The sequence below is a fragment of the Somniosus microcephalus genome, chromosome 4 (assembly GCF_052327205.1).
Source record: "Somniosus microcephalus isolate GS21.2 chromosome 4, FLI_Smic_1.0, whole genome shotgun sequence".
In the NCBI taxonomy this organism is placed as follows: Eukaryota; Metazoa; Chordata; class Chondrichthyes; order Squaliformes; family Somniosidae; genus Somniosus; species Somniosus microcephalus.
In genome coordinates, this window is record NC_140990.1 from 89764752 (window position 1) to 89780298 (window position 15547).

Consider the following 15547-nt stretch of genomic DNA (forward strand, 5'->3'; position numbering starts at 1 on the left):
AAGAATGAAAGTAACGCTGATTACCTAACCGAATTAAGAAAGCTATCAAAGTACTGCCAATTCGGGGCAGGACTATCAGATTATCTTCGAGACAAATTCGTTTGCGGTCTCTTAAGTGAAGGAACACAAAAAAGACTGCTTTCTGAAAAAGATTTAACATTGGACAAAGCTTTCAGTATGGCTGTATCATACGAAGCAGCAGCAAGAGGAGCTGCAGAGATACAACAAAAGACACAGGACTTCGGCACCCATGAAATGACACAGGGTTTCAAAAGATGTTATCGCTGCGGCAGATCCACCCATAACCAGAGGGACTGCTGGTTCAAGGACAAAGCATGCAGGCAATGCGGAAAGATTGGACACATTGCATGGGTATGCCGATCTGGACAAAATAAATCCACTGACAGAAAAAAAAAAAATCAATAAAGAAAAGTACAGGAAGGTACAAATGATGACGGACAGTAGCTCCGAAGACCAGAAGAGCGATAGCGACTTCGAAAACAAGAGACTAAGCTGTCTCAAATTACATAATGTACTTGCCAAAGATGATTACCAAACCATTTGGGTTACCCTCACAATAGCAGGGTCCCCAGTTAAAATGGAGCTAGATACAGGATCAGCTCTAACCGTAATAAATCGACGGGATTACGAGAGGCTATTTTTGCATATACCTCTAAAAGACACATCCATTATCTTAAAAACATATATGGGGCAGAAAAGTATACCCCAAAGGAAAAATAAGGGTGCCTGTTGTATACAATGGCAAAGAAATACAAAAGTTATATTTATACATTCTACAAGATGGTGGTCCACCGTTGTTGGGACGTGAATGGATCAGGAAGATACGTTTAGACTGGCACTCCATTCAGGCACTGACAGTGACCAGTAAGGAAAAAAACAATGATGACATCATACCTGAACGATTAAGACATCTTGGCCAACGCCAAAGAAGTGTTTCAAGAGAAACTAGGAACCTTGAAAGGCATCACCGCCTCAATAAAAGTGGAAGATGCAGCAATTCCCAAATTTTTTAAGGCAGGACCGGTGCCATACGCAATACGTCCAGCAGTCGAGGCAGAGCTGGAGAATTTGGAAAAAGCAGGCGTATTATCCAAAATAGATTGGAGCGAATGGGCAACACCCATCGTTCCAGTCATGAAAAAAGCATTGAATAAAGATAAATCTGAAGAACAGAGAAAAATTCGCATCTGTGGTGACTTCAAGGTGACTGTAAACCCAGTCCTTCACACGGTACAGTATCCTCTTCCGAGGATAGAAGATATTTTCGCCTCACTATCCGGAGGGAAACGTTTCACCAAAGTTGACTTGGCACAGGCATATCTACAGATGGAGGTTGAGGAGGCCTCTACAAAGTATCTCATGATAAACACACACAAAGGCCTGTACCAGTACAATCGACTGGTTTTTGGAGTAGCATCAGCTCCAGCTATCTGGCAAAGAGCTATGGAGCAAGTCCTGCAAGGGATTCCGGGGACTCAATGCTACCTAGACGACATCCTTATAACAGGAGAAAACGACAACGAGCACCTTGCCAATTTGGAGCAGGTGCTCACTAGGCTGAAAGAACGGGGCCTACGAGCGAATCGCCCCAAGTGCGAACTTTTCCAAAATCAGATATCATATTGTGGCCACATAATTAATAATGAAGGGTTGCATAAGTCACCTGAAAAAATTGAAGTGGTTATAAAAGCCCCAGCACCTGAAAATGTTTCACAATTAAGGTCATTCCTGGGATTAATAAATTACTATCATAAATTTTTACCGAACTTATCAACTCTTCTACACCCTCTTAATGAACTTCTACAAACAAGAGTGATTTGGAAATGGAACGAAGACTGTAAACGTGCCTTCCATAAATGCAAAGACTTAATCACATCTGAAGAAGTTTTGGCTCATTACAACCCATCACTGCCAATCAGACTGGCGTGCAATGCATCCCCTTACGGCATAGGAGCAGTATTATCCCATAAATTCCCTGATGGCTCAGAACGGCCGATAGCTTTTGCGTCACGCTCATTAAACTCAGCTGAGCGTAACTATGCCCAAATCGACAGGGAAGCACTCAGCCTGGTATGGGGAGTGAAGAAATTCAACCATTACCTACACGGACAAAAATTTACCTCGTTGACTGAACATCAACCCCTCATCTCCATATTCAACCCTAAAAAAGGTGTTCCCATTATGACGGCGCAAAGGCTACAGAGGTGGTCCCTTTTTCTAGGGGCACACCAATACAACATAGAATACAAAGGGTCAAAACAGCATGGGAATGCTGACAGTTTATCGCGCCTACCGTTGCCAACGGTAGAAGAGGCACCTACAGTAGACCCAGTAGAGATGTTCCACTCTACCATAGTGGAATGTCTACCAGTGACAAATTCTGCCATTGAAAGAGAGACGAGAAATGACCCGACTCTCTCACGGGTCTACGATTTAACAGTGAAGGGATGGCCAGCACATGGCGAACCACTGTTGCCAGCATTCTCGCAAAGAAGAGAACAGCTGTCAGTGTGCCGAGGAACCTTGATGTGTGGATCCAGAGCGGTGATTCCACCCAAACTCCAGGATAAAGTGCTAAAGGAGCTTCACGAGGGGCATCTGGGTGGAGTAAAAATGAAGAACCTAGCTAGGGCGTTTGTATGGTGGCCAGGTATCGATGGAGACATCGAAGAAATGACCAAGAGCTGCCTAGGATGCCAGAAGGTCCAAAACGCTCCACCACAAGCCCCTCTACATCCATGGGAGTGGCCCTCATCTCCCTGGCAAAGGGTGCACATCGACTTTGCTGGTCCATTTATGGACTCAATGTTCTTAATCGCGGTTGATGCACACTCCAAGTGGCCGGAGGTAATAAAGATGTCCTCCACCACCACGGAAAAAACCATCACAGTATTAAGGACCATATTTGCCAGGAATGGGCTGCCGGAACAGATATGTTCTGATAATGGACTGCAATTTGTGTCCGATGAATTCAGAAAGTTCTTAAAAAACAATGGGGTTAAGCACTACACGTCCGCCCCATACCATCCCGCCACCAATGGATTGGCTGAAAGGTTTGTCCAGACCTTCAAGAAGGCCATGGGTAATGAAGACATAAAACTTCAGCACAAGGTGGATAACTTCTTATTCGCATACAGGAATGCAACACATATGGTTACCAACCAAACTCCCGCCATGATGTTCTTCAATAGAAACCTAAGATGCCGGCTGGATTTGGTCAAGCCCAACATCAGAAGGGACGTGGAGAACCGGCAGTTTCAAGGCATGAATGAAAGGCCAACTAGAACCTTCCAGATAGGTCAACAAGTTTTGGCCCGGGACTACCGTACCGAGAAATGGCAGCCTGGAACTATCTGCACACGACTAGGACCGCTGATGTATACCGTGGACATCGGAGAAAGCATAATAAGGCGCCATGCTGACCAAATCATAAAGTCATCCGAAAAGGGACAACCTACACCACAACTCTATACATCTAACGATGAAGTAGAGATATCCATATCTACCTCCGATCCGGTGATACTGGAACACGATGAACCCGACACTGGCATTCAAGCCGAATCAGCCTTGCCAGAAGAACCTACTACACCACCAGAAACTACTACACCCCCGAGGCGTTATCTGGACCGAGTCAGGAAGCCTGAGAGACTAGCTTATAATTAATTAACTACAGCAATGTATATTATTTTGCTTATAACATGTAATTAATAATTACTTAAAATATGATGTACTGGTTAGCTAAAAAAGGGGTGGAATTGTGGTGTATGTGCCTTTAAGAGCCCCAGGTGTGCTGTAATGCCGGTAATTGCCACTCGGGCTATATAAGCCTGTATATTGTGTATATCCGTTAGATCCCCCCCCCCCCAGACTTTGCTTAGTAAATACCTATGAACCAACTCCTGTCTTCAGTGTCTTTATCAACACACGGACACTACAGAGTGGGACTGAGAACCCACAACCTTCTGACACAGAAGCGAGTGCTACCCACTGAGCCACGGCTGACACAGGGCCATAAATATAAGATAGTCACTAATAAATGCAACAGGGAATCCAGGAGCAACTTCTTTACCCAGAGAGTGGTGAGAATGTGAAACACGCTACTACAAGGAATAGTTGAGGCAAATAGCAAAGATGCATTTCGGGGAAGCCAGATAAACACACGAGGGAGAAAGGGGCAGCAGGATTATGTTGATCGGGTTTGATGAAGTAGGGTGGGAGGAGGCTCATGTGGAGCATAAACACCGGCGGAGAACAGCTGGGCCCAATGGCCTGTTTCTGTGCTGCACATTCTGTGTAATTCTATGTACCACCAGGAAAGGTTCATGTTGCCCCAGCTGTCTGCAGGGCCCTACGTTACAGACAGTGTGAACTCGCTGGTGTTTCAGGGGGAGGATGACTGAGTGAATCCCTTCCCATACTCAGAGCAGACGCACGGCCTCTCCCCAGAGTGAACTCGCTGGTGTTTCAGGGAGGAGTATGACTGAGTGAATCCCTTCCCACACTCGGAGCAGGTGAATGGCCTCTCTCCAGTGTGAACCCGCTGGTGGGTTTCAGGGGGGAGGATGACTGAGTGAATCCCTTCCCACACTCAGAGCAGACGCACGGCCTCTCCCCAGAGTGAACTCGCTGGTGTTTCAGGGAGGAGTATGACTGAGTGAATCCCTTCCCACACTCGGAGCAGGTGAATTGCCTCTCTCCAGTGTGAACTCACTGGTGGGTTTCAGGGGGGAGGATGACTGAGTGAATCCCTTCCCACACTCGGAGCAGACGCACGGCCTAACTGCAGCAGGAGAGCGCTGATGTAACATCAAGTTGTTGGATCTTTGAAAGCTCTTCCCACAGTCAGAACATTTAAACGGATTCTCGTCAGTGTGAACTCGCTGGTGTGTGCGCAGGGTGGATGACAGAGTGAATCACTTGTTTAGGGCCCAGGGCTAGGGGGAGGCTGTGGGGGTTTATTCCACTTATTTTATACAAGGTTTTAGTTTCACAACGACTGGCTCAGTTTTTAAGAATAGATTTACATTCTAGGAAATGAGTGGAATTGAACCACCAGTTATGAATTTGTTTCCAATTTCCACTCCTCCCTCTCCTTCACATGGTCCATGTCTGACTCTTCCCTTCCCCGACTTATCTATTTCCATTTCAGGGGTTAGGCTGTCGACTAATATCTACTATAAGCCCACTGACTCCCACAGCTACCTTGATTACACTTCCTCCCACCCCTCTTCCTCTCCATCACCGTCGCATCTGTTCCGACGATGCTACCTGCCATACCAGTGCTTCCGATATGTCTTCCTTTTTCCTCAACCGAGGATTCCCCTCCGCCATGGTTAACAGGGCTCTCGACCGTCTCCATCCGATTTTGCGCACTTCTGCTCTCACCCCTTCCCCTCCCTACCACACTAGGGTTTGCCTTGTCCTCACCTTCCACCCCACCAGCCTCCACATTCAATGGATCATATTCCGCACATCATCCCCTCCCAGCATTCCAAAGGGACCGTTCCCTCCGCCAAGGTATGATCAGTAAGTTCGCAGATGACACGAAAATTGGTGGGGTGGTAAATAGCGAGGAGGGTAGCCTCAGTCTGCAGGATGATATAGATGGGTTGGTCAGATGGGCGGAACAGTGGCTAATGGAATTTAACCCTGAAAAGTGTGAGGTGATACATTTTGGAGGGACTAACAAGGCAAGGGAATACAGAATGAATGGTAAGACCCTAGGAAAGACAGAGGATCAGAGGGACCTTGGTGTGCATGTACATAGATCCCTGAAGGCAGCAGAACAGGTGGATAAGGTGGTTTCCCTTAGGAGGGGTCAATAACAAGGGGGCATAGATTCAAGGTAAGGGGCAGGAGGTTTAGAGGGGATTTGAGGAAAATCTTTTTCACCCAGAGGGTGGTTGGAATCTGGAACTCACTGCCTGAAAGGGTGGTAGAGGCAGGAACCCTCACAACATTCAAGAAGCATTTAGATGAGCACTTGAAACGCCATAGCATGCAAGGCTACAGACCAAATGCTGGAAAATGGGATTAGAATAGGCAGGGCCTGATGGCCGGCGCGGATGCGATGGGCCGAAGGGCCTCTTTCTGTGCTGTATAACTCTATGACTATGACTCTATGCCACACCCTGATACGCTCTTAAATCACCCTCTCCACAGCCCACGGCATCCTCCCGTGCAAGTGCAGGAGATGCACCACCTGCCCTTTCACCTGTTTCTTTGTTCTAGTGGACTCGAAGCACCACAGTCACAATGTGGACTCCGGTGTGTCAGCGGGTGGGATACACCAAGGAATCCCTTTCCACACACTGAGGCTGACTCCAATGATCGGGACTCCCAGGGTTTCGGATACCAGATAATCAAGCTCACAAGAACACAAATTCTCTCTCCAGGCTTTATTAAGAGCGCTGCATAACACAGATCGGGTGATAATTCCCTCAATCTGGAGAACAGAAGTACAGTGGATTCGCGCACGATCTTCTCGAGTCTGTTCCAACTGACAAAAGGGTTAAGTGGCCTGTTCTTATACACAAGCTGAGTGGTGATATTGGGGGTCTTTAATTACCCAAATATCGATTGGGATAATGCTAGGGTAAAGGGAAAGGAGGGGGAGGAATTTCTGAAATGTGTTCAGGAGAATTTCCTTGACCAGTATGTTCTTGGCCCAACTAGGAAGGAGGCATTGCTGGATCTGATGCTGGGGAATGAGGTGGGCCAGGTCGACCAGGTGTCTGTGGGAGAACACTTGGGTACGAGTGTTCTTCATATCATAAGATTTAGATTAGCAATGGAGAGGAGCAAGGAACAATCTACAGTGGAACTTCTAAACTGGAATAGAGCTAACTTCAGTGGGATGCAAAAGGATCTAGCCAGGGTAAAATGGAACCAAAGACTGACAGGAAAAACTGTAATGGAACAATGGGTGAGCTTTAAGGAGGAGATATTCCAAGTACAGGCTAGGTACATTCCAACAAGAGGGAAGGGTAAGGGAACCAAAGCAAGGGCTCCTTGGATGACGAGGGAGATAGAGAAGATGATGAAACAAAAAAAGAGGCTGTATGATGCATGTCAGGTGAATTCTTCAAGGGAGAACCAGACCAAATACAATAAGTTCAGAGGGGAAGTGAAGATGAAAATATGATTGGCAGAGAGAGAATATGAGTGTACAGTGGCGGTTAACATAAAAGGGAACCCAAAAATCTTCTACCAGCATGTAAATAGTAAGCGGGTAGTGAAGTGGCAACCTGGAGGGCCAGGGATTGGCTTGAGGGGTTAATAGGATAGTAGCTTTGCTCAACGTGCTGACGTGGTGAGAACCTGTGATTATTCCATCATGTGTAAGTCAGTACCTTTTAATGTATGTTGTAACAAGCCATTGTAATCGCAAGGCATGATGGGAAGCTTGGCCATATGTAAGCTAAGATGTTAAAAACTGTAGGTGTCAGCAGTTTGGATGAAAATATGATTTTGTCTTTGAAACCAAGTATAATGAGCAAAAGATAAGGGGGAACTGAAGGCCAGATACTGTGGTTAAAAAAAAATCACAGGAAAGCAGATGTAAGGGCCTTGAGACTGGGACAGTTGAGATAATAAGAAACATTTGCCAAGGCCTACGTAACCTGTAATTAACTGTGAACAATTATCGGTCATAGATTGATTATGTATAAACTGCCACGACCATTGTAAATTTGAGAGACTTCAGTGCGCTGAAGGCTCTCCCCTGCATGCTTGTAATAAAGTTTCTCTCGTATCGCAGCCTATCCGTGACTCCGAGTGGTTTCTTTCCACAACAACTTGGCGTAGTCAGCAGGATCCGCTGCTTGTACCGAAACCAGGGCACTGTTCCGGGACCAATAGACAAAGTGGGGTGAGTATGTTAATTTATACCACCCAGTAGTTAGGTCTGTGGGCACGGAGCGGTCCCTCGGACCATCAGGGATCTCAGACAATACGGAGTTGGAATGGCTGTCATGTGAGAGAGAAGGCAACATTGCAAAGTGATTGTGGTCGCCGACGGCCAGATAAGGGCCGGGGGGGTGGTTTGACTTAGAGGGTCGCCACTGGGGAAATTGAGACCTCGCGAGCAACCAAGTTAAGTTTCGCCGACGGCTGGGAGGGGGCCGGGGGAAAGAGCTCAAAGGTTGTCTCCCTGGGGGTAGAAGACCCCCGCGATTTATAAAGAGGCCAGTAGGTAAGATGGCCGAGGGAAAGCAGGGTCCTCAGAGGTCTATAACGGAGTACTTGTTAAATAAACATGACAAGGTAATAAAAATGGGAAAGGAAGGCTGGGATCCTGAATGACTGGTGGAGTAAGGAGAGTAAAAATGAGGAGGAAGCAATAGTCGTTCTTTGCCATGTCCACCTGAAAAATGTGTAAGATCAGAACCACACGGGAGAAGGAAAAAGAGGAGTTCGTGGAAGAGTTAAAAAAAGGTAGGCGCCAAGTGTGCCGCTGTAATGAAGGCAAGGTCAGTGCATAGTGGGAGGAATGATAGTGAGGAGGTTGATTGGGATGATTTAGACAGAGCGGCAGCAGAATGGGAGCGAGATGATGGCATGTGTGGCATTATATGGAGATACCGATATAAGTGTGCAAATGTGATTTGTTACATATGAAGCAATTACCATCCGCAAATGCGTGGTGAATTTGCACTGAAGAACAGGTCTCAGACATGCTCAGTTACTTAACAACAGCAAGACATGAAATGGTTAATGTGGCTCAGGAGAGTGAGACAACTTTTAAAGCATTGAGAAACGATCTAATTAATGAAACAATCAGAATAGAGTTAAACACACTGGTACCTGTTAGAGGAACTGAAACTGAAATTTAAGTGGAGAGTTACATGGAACTTGGAGTGGGACAATTGAGAGCTAAGGAGAAATCATGTTTAGCAAGAATTATCCACAAGATGGATACGAGTAAGAGAGATCTGGAGAATCTTTTAAGTCCATGACTTGTTGATTAGATGTTAAACTGTAATGTCACATGCAATGGTTGTAAGACTGAATTATAACTTGTAACTAGTAATTGTGTTTTGTAGGTAACAGAGCGTGGGGAAAACCAGTGCGAATCCAGTAGGGGGTGGTTTTGGTAGTGCCTCCTGTGTCACGACTACCGCAACTACCATGCTTTACGGGTCTAACAGGACCTGTCCCATCAACCAACATCTGCCGGCTCCATTTCTCTGCTCCCCTCACTCATTCCAACCTACCTCCCTCTCAACTTGCAGCACTCCATTCTCTTTAGATCCAACACTGACATTATCATTAAACCTGCTGATAAGGGTGGTGCTGTTGTTGTTTGGCGAACTGACCTCTACCTAGCGGAAGCTGAACGCCAACTCTCCGACACCTCCTCCTACCTCCACCTGGACCATGACCCCACTACCGAACATCAAACCACCGTTTCCAAGACTGTCACTAACCTCATCTCCTCTGGAGATCTTCCCCCCGCGGCCACCAACCTCATAGTTCCCCAACCCCGCTTCTACCTCCTTCCCAAGATCCACAAACAGGACTGCCCTGGTAGACCCATCGTTTCAGCCTGTTCTTGCCCCACGGAACTTATCTCTTCCTATCTCGACTCTATCTTTTCTCCCCTTGTCCAGTCTCTTCCCACCTACATCCGCGACTCTTCGGACGCCCTCCGCCACTTTAACAGTTTCCAGTTTCCTGGCCCCAACCGCTTCCTTTTCACCATGGACGTACAATCCCTCTACACCTCCATCCTCCACCAGGATGGCCTGAGGGCGCTCTGCTTCTTCCTTGAACAGAGGCCCGTCCAGTCCCCATCCACCACCACCCTCCTCCGCCTGGCTGAACTTGTTCTCACATTGAACAACCTCTCCTTTGACTCCACTCATTTCCTCCAAATCAAAGGTGTTGCTATGGGTACCCGCATGGGTCCTAGCTATGCCTGCCTTTTCGTGGGATATGTGGAACACTCTTTGTTCCAGTCCTACTCGTGTCCCCTCCCTCACCTCTTTTTCTGATACATTGATGACTGTATCAGTGCTGTTTCCTGCTCTTGCCCTGAACTAGACAATTTCATTCACTTTGCCTCCAATATCCACCCTTCCCCCACCTTCACATGGTCCATCTCTGACTCTTCCCTTACCTTCCTCGACTTCTCCGTCTCCATCTCTGGGGATAGGTTATTGACCAACATTCACTGCAAGCCCACTGACTCCCACAGCTAACTGGACTACACTTCTTCCCACCCTGCCTCCTGTAAGGACTCTATTCCATTCTCCCAGTTTCTCCCGCTCCGCCGCATCTGCTCCGACGATGCCACCTTCCACACCAGTGCTTCTGACGTCTTCCTTTTTCCTCAACCGAGGATTCCCCTCTACCGTGGTTGACACGGTCCTCGACCGTGTCCGTTCTATCTCCCGCACTTCTGCCCTCACCCCTACCCCTGCCCCTCCCTCCCGGAACCACGATAGGGTTCCCCTTGTTCTCACCTTTCACCCCACCAGCCTCCACATTCAACGGATCATCCTCCGCCATCTCCAAAGTGATCCCACCACCAAACGCATCTTCCCCTCTGCTTTCAGCATTCCGTAGGGACCGCTCCCTCCGAGACACCCTAGTCCACTCGTCTATCACCCCCAGCACCCCTTCCTCTTCGCCTGGCACCTTCCCGTGCAAGCGCAGGAGATGTAACACCTGCCCTTATACCTCCCCCCTTCCCACAGTCCAGGGCCCCAAACACCTCTTCCAGGTGAAACAGTGATTTACTTGTACTTCTTGCAATCTAGTATACTGTATTCGCTGCTCACGATGTGGTCTCCTGTACATCGGGGAGACCAAACGCAGATTGGGTGACCGCTTTGCGGAACACCTCCGTTCCGTCCGTAAGTGTGACCCCGAGCTTCCGGTCGCCTGTCATTTTAATTCACCGCTCCATTCCCACTCGGACCTCACCGTCCTTGGCCTCTTGTATTGTTCCACGGAAGCTCACCGTAAGCTCGAGGAACAGCAACTCATCTTCCGATTAGGCACTTTACAGCCTTCCGGACTCAATATCGAGTTCAACAATTTCAGATCATAACCTCGGCCCCTATTACATTTTTATACTTATATTTTTTATCCACACCTTTGTTTTGGCCTTCTCCCCCCCCCTTTCTTTCCTTTTTTCCCCCCCTCTCTCCCACATGGCAGCTGTCTCCCATTCTGCCAGCACATTTCACACCTAATCTAGAGCCGTCTTTTGTCTCCACTAGTCCTATCACCATCTCGTCTTGTTTTGAATACCTCTTAATGTCTCCTCTTCTCTTTTGTTCTCTCCCAGCCTGGCCTCTTAATCTATTTCATTTCCTGTGCTTCTTTAGTCTTGACAAAGGGTTTTCACCCGAAACGTTGACTCTATTTTCTCTCCACGGATGTTGCCTGGCCTGCTGAGTTTTTCCAGCATTTTCTGTTGTTATTTTGGATTTCCAGCATCTGCAGTATTTTGCTATCGAACCAACATGTTTTACTCAATATCAAAACCTATGCTCAAATGAAACTGACAGTAAATAAGATACTTAAGTATGAGCGGCACAATTATGTTGCACAATTCAGTTACGACATTCCCCTGTTGTCTAAGGGTTTCAGTGAGCATAATGTGACTGAACTCCTCCCTAAAGCATTTTTATGTTTTGGAGAAAGACAACTCGAGAATGGATATTGAAATTGACAGCATAGAGGACTCACACTGGTGGGATATTGGGCTTGATACATCAGCACACCCTTAGGTTCGTATTATTTCACACTGGTAGTTCTCCAACTTGTAATGATAGTATATTTGATATATGTAACCCGTGTAGTAAGACTTTGAACTATGTAAGATCAGAAGTTTGATTAAGATCTAGCCAGTTAAACACGAAGGCAGATTATTATTTGAATGGCAATAGATTGGGAGAAGGGGAAGTGCAAAGAGACCTGGGTGTCCTTGTGCACCAGTCGCTGAAGGTAAGCATGCAGGTGCAGCAGGCGGTTAAGAAGGCAAATGGTATGTTGGCCTTCGTAGCAAGAGGGTTTGAGTACAGGAACAAGGATGTCTTGCTACAGCTGTACAGGGCCTTGGTGAGACCGCACCTTGAGTATTGTGTGCAGTTTTGGTCACCTTACCTGAGGAAGGACGTTCTTGCCATGGAAGGAGTGCAGCGAATATTCACCAGGCTGATACCTGGGATGGCAGGAATGACGTATAAGGAGAGATTGTGTCGATTGGGCTTATACTCACTGGAGTTTAGAAGATTGAGAGGGGATCTCATCGAAACTTATAAAATTCTGTCAGGCCTGGACAGACTAGATGCAGGAAGGGTGTTTATGATGGCCGGGGAGTCCAGAACCAGGGGTCATAGTCTAAGGATAAGGTGTAAGCCATTTAGGACTGAAATGAGGAGGAATTTCTTCACCCAGAGAGTGGTGAACCTGTGGAATTCTCTGCCACAGAGGGCGGTGGAGGCCAGTTCATTAAATATATTCAAAAAGGAGTTGGATATATTTCTTAAGGCTAAAGGGATCAAGGGATATGGGGAGAAGGCAGGGACAGGGTAGTGAATGTGGATGATCAGCCATGATCTCATTGAATGGCCTACTCCTGCTCCTATCTTCTATGTTTCTATGAATACCACAAGGTAGGGAGTCAAAAATTGTTAGGACTAATAATACAAATTCCAAATCGAATGAATCGAACCAGACCCAACCCTCTGTTTAGAGTAGAAAATATAGGGTGTAGGGTTTGGCTGGTGCCAACATCAGTGGGTGCATGTGCCTGAAGGATTTTTGGACTTTTAAAATGGATACGTACCCTTTCAAAATGGAGTTTGGACTTTAAAAAAGGACTGACTGTTGGTTTCTGTGAAGATAGCAGGAACTGTTTGTCTTTTGGGTTGCCATGGGACCAGTCTCAACGCTGACGTCATGAAAGGCAGGGGCCTTTCCATATTCACAGAGGCTGGTGTCGGGAGCAGTGAGACCGGAGACTCGGTGAGTATTTAAATTCACTTTCGTGGGCTTTCTTTACAGAGGCTGGTGTCGGGAGCAGTGAGACCGGAGACCCAGTGAGTATTTAAACTCACTTTCGCGGGCTTTCTTTGCAGAGGCTGGTGTCGGGAGCAGTGAGACCGGAGACCCAGTGAGTATTTAAACTCACTTTCGCAGGCTTTCTTACCAATCTCGCAGACTGGCAGCGGCGTTCCGGAGCCACGTCACGATTCAAAACGTGACGCGGGCAGGAGGGAGCAGCTGATTGGGTGAGTACGGCCAGGGAGTATTTATACTGCTCTATAGTTTGACAGTTAAGGTTCATAGTTTATAAAGTTCAGAAGGTCTTAATTTTTTTGTGGTGATAGTTTCTAGTGCTAGTAACCAAGGGCCCTGGAGTATATCATTTAATTGTAGTGTAATTGGTGGTATGGATTTGATTTAAGTTAATTTAAATTAATTGAAGGGTAAGTCATGGCAGGACAGCTCGGTGCCGTTGTATGCTCCTCCTGCGCTATGTGGGAAATCAGGGACACTTCCTGTGTCCGTGACAACCACGTGTGCGGGAAGTGTATCCAGCTGCAGCTACTGGCAGACTGCATTGCGGCGCTGGAGCTGCGAATGGATACATACTGGAGCATTCGCGATGCTGAGGACGTCGTGGAAAGCACGTTTAGGGAGTTGGTCACACTGCAGGTAAAGGTTGCACAGGCAGGAAGGGAATGGGTGACCACCAGGCAGAGTAGTAGGCGCAGGCAGGTAGTGCAGGGGTCCTCTGTGGCCATCCCCCTCTAAAACAGATATACCGCTTTGGATATTGTTGGGGGGGGATGGCATATCGGGGGAAGACAGCAGCAGCCAACTTCCTGGCACCATGGGTGGTTCTGCTGCACAGGACAGGAGGAAAAAGAGCGGGAGAGCTATAGTGATAGGGGATTCTATTGTAAAGGGAACAGATAGGCGTTTCTGCGGCCGCAAACGAGACTCCAGGATGGTATGTTGCCTCCCTGGTGCAAGGGTCAAGGATGTCTCGGAGCGGCTGCAGAGCATCTTGGAAGGGGAGGGTGAACAGCCAGTTGTCGTGGTGCATATAGGTACCAACGATATAGGTAAAAACCAGGACGAGGTCCTAAAAGCTGAATATAGGGAGTTAGGAAGTAAATTAAAAAATAGGACCTCAAAAGGTAGTAATCTCAGGATTGCTACCAGTGCCACGTGCTAGTCAGAGTAGGAATAGAAGGATATTTCAGATGAATACGTGGCCAGAGGAATGGTGCAAGGGGGAGGGATTCAAATTCCTGGGACATTGGAACCTGGGCAGGACTGGGACCGGTGTCCTAGGGGGAGTGCTTGCTAGTGCTGTTGGGGAGGATTTAAACTAAAATGGCAGGGGGTTAGGAACCTGTGCAGGGAGACAGAGGAATGGGAAACAAGGATAGAAGCAAAAGACAAGGAGAAAAGCAAAAGTGGCAGGCAGAGAAGTCAAGGGTTTAAATCAAACAGGGCCACAGTAAATAATAGTTCTAAAATTCTAAGAGTGTTAAAAAAACAAGCCTGAAGGCTTTGTGTCTTAATGTGAGGAGCATTCGTAAGAAGGTGGATGAATTAGCTGCGCAAATAGATGTAAATGGAAATTATATGATTGGGATTACGGAAACATGGCTCCAGGGTGACCAAGGCTGGGAACTCAACATCCAGGGGTATTCAATATTCAGGAAAGACAGGCAAAAAGGAAAAGGAGGTGGGGTAGCATTGCTGGTTAAAGAAGATATTAACACAATAGTAAGGAAGGATATTAGCTCTGATGATGTGGAATCTGTATGGGTAGAGCTGAGAAATACCAAGGGGCAGAAAACGTTAGTGGGAGTGGTATATAGACCCCCAAACAGAAATGCGGAGGTCGGGGATGGCATTAAATGGGAAATTAGAGGCGCGTGCAAGAAGGGCACAGCAGTTATCATGGGTGACTTTAATCTACATATAGATTGGGCTAACCAAATTAGTAACAATACTGTGGAGGAGGAATTCCTGGAGTGTATACGGGATGGTATCCTGGACCAATATGTCGAGGAACCAACTAGAGATCAGGCCATCTTAGACTGGGTATTATGTAATGAGAAAAGATTAATTAGCAATCTTGTTGTGCGAGGCCTCTTGGGGCGGAGCAATCATAATATGATAGAATTCTTCATTAAGATGGAGAGTGAAGTATTTGACTGAGAGACTAGGGTCCTGAATTTAAATAAAGGAAACTACGATGATATGAGGTGTGAGTTGGGTAGGATGGATTGGGGAATGTTACTCAAAGGGTTGACGGTGGATAGGCAATGGCAAACATTTAAAGATTGCATAGATGAACTACGGAATTTGTTCATCCCTGTTTGGCATAAAAATAAAACAAAAAAGGTGACTCAACCGTGGCTAACAAGGGAAATTAGGGATAGCATAAGATCCAAGGAGAGGACATATAAATTGGCCAGAAAAAGCAGCAAACCTGAGGATTGGGAGCAGTTTAGGATTCAGTAAAGGAGGACAAAGGGATTAATTA

At 46.9% G+C, this 15547-nt stretch overlaps 1 protein-coding gene across 1 annotated transcript in view; it reads right to left on the minus strand.

Moving 5' to 3' along the window:
* The window catches only part of LOC147119494 (uncharacterized), a 49472-nt gene that overhangs the window by 17974 nt on the left and 15951 nt on the right, over nt 1–15547 (minus strand). The gene's annotated exons all lie outside the window — the stretch shown is intronic.